The sequence below is a fragment of the Pholis gunnellus genome, assembly GCF_910591455.1.
Source record: "Pholis gunnellus genome assembly, chromosome: 13".
NCBI classification, from domain to species: domain Eukaryota; kingdom Metazoa; phylum Chordata; class Actinopteri; order Perciformes; family Pholidae; genus Pholis; species Pholis gunnellus.
In genome coordinates, this window is record NC_136540.1 from 19,143,790 (window position 1) to 19,149,701 (window position 5,912).

A 5,912-nucleotide genomic window follows, 5' to 3' on the forward strand; every position below is an offset into this window, starting at 1 on the left:
TTGCCTTGTAGATTTGATTAGCCAACAACATTGGCTCTTTCACATTTGTCGTAATCCCCCTTCTCAAATAATTTGGCAGGCATTTTACCACAGAAATGCGTCGGTCATGCCTCGTTACTTTCATAACCAATTATTGTTTACTGACCAGAAAAACTGGGAGACAGATGAACACAGCGGCCCGTTTCTTTTCCACAACCTCGCTGCAATGTCAACATGAGCAATGTCACCCGTGATGTCATGATGCAGCAGTTGTGAAACAAGATGTTGGCAGCAATACGAGACCGCACTAACTAAACTGTAAAGACTAGACTGGATAGAATAAACATAGCACAAACAGACGTAGAAACACTTGTAGGACGTGGCGCACGGTTTGTCCGGGACACTCAGTTTTAGGGCCGGCCTCTGGTTAAGTTGTTTTCCTGGAAGAGTTGGGGATGACATGGAGCTTTGAGGAATGTACCGAGCAGCGAGGCAGCAAACGGGACATTCTCAAGGGGAACTGTGTCTGTATGTACGTGTGTGTGTGTGTGTCTGAGAGTTTAGGATAAACTTACTTCAAGACCAGACGCTCGCTGAGGATTACTCCAAAAAGTAGTCACAAATTTGAAACTACAACTTAAACATTACAGACGAACAGCTTCCACCATGTTACAGTGACGAAACCAAAAGCTTTACTCATCCGAACGCTAAATCATGCTCGTTTTAATTACAGTACAGTTATGACTGATGTTCCTCTTCAGTTGTTGTTTGGCTGAGTCTCTGCCTTCTTGGAAATCACAAAGAATCTTAATATTCCACACTTGTGTTTTGAAATGTGTGATAAAGAGTCTCCAGGGACGTTCCAACAGAGACTGTCCTGTCCTGATGAGCCTCTCATCGCTTGTTTAATGTTCACCATCACTTGCATGTGATTAGAAGAGAAACCACACAGCGAGTAAAACACGCAGTAAAAGTCAACATGATAGTGTAGAACAAATATAAGATTACTTTTTTTTTTTTTTTAAAGGAATCTTGCATTAAGTTGAGGCAGAAGTCATGAAAATGTAATTTTCTAATGAAAACTGTTGCTACTGTACGTGTATATAGCCTTTTTTATTTTTTTTACAGAAAAGTAAGCAAACTCCATGTTCAGGTCAATATCTGTTTAGTCTACAAACAAATAAATGCAGCTATGGGAGTTTGTGCAGCGACAGCCTGTGGTCGGGGCGTGTAGCTGCACACTTCAGTCGCCCTCTTATACGGCCCCTTTGTTTATGTTGGACTCCTACAATGACCCTTTCTCTACACAACTACCAGCCTACTTTTGGTAACTTGAAATGTTGGCATTGTGCGTGATCTGAAACGAATCAATTAAGACAATTAGGGGCCAATTAGCTTTCGGTTTTCAATTAGTGTTATAAAAGTAGATTACATGTTGACCGTGGAAGGAAGTTGGTAGTTTTACGCTAATTTGAGAGTACAAGTTGTCCAAAACTTAAGTTTGAATAGCTCGGAAACAACGGGACAGGAGATCAAACGTGGACAGGATATAGGCTAAAAAACCGCATTATCCAATGAAAACGCTCACATTTACCACTAACTCTGTAGTTAGTTCATTTAATTTATTTTACCTAATAACATGACTTCCAACTTCTTACGGCCCACTTGAAACCTCTCCTCGGTCCACTCCGGGTCTGGCAGCGGATGGAGTCCGCTCAGGTCCTCCTCTGATCCCGGGAGAGGAGAGTCGGTCCTGCGCTCGCTGTTGGAGCCCTGGTCCGACTGGTGACAGGTAGGACATCCAGTGAAACAGCCGGTATCAGCCAGCACTGCAACAGTGAACTCACGCATTGTGTGTAGCGATGGATGGACGGTGGTAACGTTGTTTAACACCCCTTAATAGTATGTATATAACACCAGTTGAACTACACAGGCCGCTTCTATGAAGCTAACTACAAATTATATCTTAGTAACGTTAGTCACGATCACCGTTAAGTAAGCTGGCCTCAAGCTAACACTGTTAGCATGCTAAGCTAGCCAAGTGCTTGTCAAATGTTAGAACTATGGTCAATGCTAGCGTACGTACAATAACTCATAGGAGTAAGTTTATAACTCACCTTTTTAACCAAAGAGGACACATTTCTTGTACAGTTGCTTGTCGGGAGAGTCATTGAAACACTGCGGTCAAGTGGTCCGTCATCTGCGGAACTTCGGTCACGTCAGCCGGCGTTTGAAATGTAATGCTCGTCTATTCGTGGTGTTACGGTACGGGTGCTTGGATAGCATTAAGTGAAATACAACAATAAAATGATCTGAAATTACACTGCTGTATAATCTTTAATTGAAAAAGGGTTCGAAAATTATAATATTACCTAATAATAATCTTTGATCTGTAAAAAAAAAAAATTCCTTCATTGGATAGCTAAAGTTCTGTTCATGATGACCCAATATATCTCCATGTCAAATGTAATGTAATCTTACTGGATAGTTTTTGAGAGAAGTGCATGTAAAGTTAGCTCAAATGACATTCAGATATTCATAATTTCCCCATATTTGCCATTTTATTAAAAATAATCCTTAAGAGGTTATGTCAATGTTTCACTGGAGTCTTGTTTATGACGACCCTGGCTATGCCCATGTATAATTTCATGAAATATTACTGTACAGTTTTTGAGAAAAGTACATGTAAAGTTAGCTCAAATGACATTTTGATATTCATAATTTCCCCATATTTGACATTTTATTAAAACTAATTCTTAAGAGGTTATGTCAATATGTCACTGGATTCTTGTTTATGAAGACTCTCACTGTACCCATGTATATTTTCAAGAGATATTACTGTACCGTTTTTGAGAAAAGTACATGTAAAGTTAGCTCAAATGACATTCATTTCCCCATATTTTAACTGTTAAATAAACAATTCCTGAAAAGGTTGTAGTAAATTTTAAATGGATTCTTGCTCATGATCACTCCGACTATGTCCTTTAAAATGCAATGTAATTTTATTGCATGTCTAATGTTTCAATTGTCTATATTGAAAATCTAGACATTGACATTAGTAAGCCTTGTTCTTTTGTGTCATTTTGGACATATGTAGCTCTACCTCCCTCTACCTACTTCCTTAGTGAGATGGTGATCAAAGGCATTGTAATAAACAGTAAGAGTATCAACTAAGTAAAAAGTGCAAAATCCCTCATGGGGTGGAGGTGTTGTCCATCAGGGATGATAGCTCAGCCATCATCCTCCTGTCTCCCACCACCTCCACTGTATCCAGTGGACACCCCAGCACACTGCTGGCCTTCTGGCCGACTGCATATGCAAACCGCAGAGAAGCAACAAATTGTAAAACAAAAGAAAAACGTTAAACCTTTTATCTTAGTCTTAGTCTTGCCTAGTTATTTATTATATTACATGGATACGCAAAGAACAAAAGAGGCATTCATTATACTCTCATAAAGCATTCAAATTATTTTTTTGTTGGGGATTGAAAATTAAAATTAAAAGAAGTCATATCCGGACCTTTACAGAACCCTGCACTTTAAGGGTCAGAGCAGACTCTATCTGCTGAGAATATTTTGAGGTCTTTTGGAGTGCAGGGAGCTCTCCTGAGGACCTTCTTTGACTCAGTGGTGGCATCAGCCATCTTTTATGAAGTGGTCTGCTGGGGCAGCAGCATCTCGACAGCTGACAGGAACAGACTAAACAAACTTATCAAGAAGGCCCGTCCTCCACCATGCCCCGTGACAATGTCTTTACTTCACTCTACTGAGTAACCGAAAGTAGACTTGATGAGATCTGCGGGGCGATGAAGGGCATGTTCGTGGCACTGCTATTAATCTGGAGTTCACAATAGCTTCCTGCAGCCCAGTGGAGTGGATCATTGTAACTGAGCGGCTTCAAGCTCCAGCAAGCCCTGACATATCTCTTACCAACACACACCCGAGGTGATTTTTGAAAAAGAAAAAAATTAAATAAAATCTGGGCTCCGTGAACGATGACATATACCGTCACCAGACTGTTGATTAAAAGTAGAGCGGTGGAGGAGGAGAGGGTGGAGAGCGATGAGGTTGAACAGGAGAGGTGAGAAGAAAAGGGAGGAGCCAGAGATTGAGGAGACGTTGGTACATTAAGTTGTTTCAAGACAGCGCTGTAATTGTATTGTAATGTATTCTGTTGGGGAAAATCTAAATGACTAATTATAAGGTGTGCTTTAAAAGCTTGGTGTCCTTATGTGTCCTTGTTGTGTAAACTGCCTCACCGCAGTTGTTTAGTCTATGCGAAAGAACACTCAGCAGCATGTCCTGGATTGAAATGATAATAAGGACTGTGGGAGCGTTAAGATGGGTACAGAGCTATGTTATGAGAACATAGCCTCCTGACTACTACATGGCGTGGAAGCCATTTTGTGTGTGTGTTATGCTTTCGTGACGTATTGCCTGTGACACTGTATTGTTTACTTGGTATAAATATCCGAGGCTCAGAGTCAGACCTCTGAGCAGCCTTGATCCATGTATACTGTATGTGAATCAACTCTGTCTCCTTCTTGCAAGAATAAATGGCCAATTGATTAATGATTTTCCATCGGTCTTGCGTGAATTTTTCTAACATATTCTAAGAGCTTTCCATGTGAACTTTGTCCTGAAGAGTAACACTAATAAAATGCTGAACTGTAGTGATTGAGACATAGAACGTCTTTATTGTACTCTGGATCACAATGTTGGAAGGATGGATCAACTGGCAGATATCGTCCTCCTTAGGCTCCACCTGCTCTGCAAAAAAAGCAGAAGAGCACTTCCTGTAGTGATGTAATGATCACAAAGGGTGGGGGGAAAAAGAGGGCTGCTCATATCCCAGAATTCAAAATGAAGGGGAAAGCCATACAGCCCGAGCTCAGCTCAGCAGTCAACTTCAGAGACAGAGATAACCCTGCAGCGAGCTGGAATGACATCCCGCTGATGATGCACTGCTTTTCCCTCCTATAGTCTAATGGGATTATCAATTCAGCTGCTTTGAATGAGAACCATGTTATCAGTCAGTGCTTGGAGAGATATTTCAACAAAGGCCACAACGGTGCAGAGTATCAGACTGCTGAAAGAGAAGATGATAATCTGACAGGAGATGGAAACTCACTGAAGCACAACCTTTACAGCACGTCAGCTGTTTAAAGCTGCAGCCAGAGAAAGGAAGACAAGGACACTTTGATCCTCCCCCATGGGAAGTAAAAACTAAAAGCTGTCATTAATATCACTTTGCTCCTCATCTCAGAGGACCTTAGTGGTTAAAACCCATGCTGAATCTGATCTCTGACTCACTGATGCTACTTTACTTTCTCTGCATGTTGTTGGTTCGTGTGTGTGTGTGTGTACAAACACACCAGCATGCCAGGGTCTAGGCCATAAAATATGCATCAACAAGGAGAGAAACAAAGAGTCAAGAGGTCTCCATCCGACTGGTTTATTGCTGGAAAACTGGAAGTAATCCTCTTCCCATAGAGCTCACAGTATGCTGCAGTGTTACAAACGGTGTGTGGATGAGCTGCTGAGCTGTGGAAGATGGAGAAGACTGAAACAGCTCGAGGGAGGAAGCAGAAGCAGCTGCTGAATCTCTGATGTGATGAGGCTCTGAGTGACAAGAATCTACAGCAACCATCCAGAATAAAAAAGTATTACCAAGTTAAACATCAAAAATCTGCTCCGAGAAGAAATGTTCCGGTACCGCCTTCAAATTCAGGACAAGCAGTAAAACTCTACATGAGCTGAATAAAAGAAAGAGACGCGTGGGCGAGGAAAGAAGACCGAACAGGATAAAGAGTTACTACTGTAAGTAATAGTGACGGGAGACTCTGAGACAATTTCACACCATGTGATCTGAAACCATAAAAGAAAGAAACAAAGTATTCCCTACGTGTACCTAATTTAAACACATTTCATCTC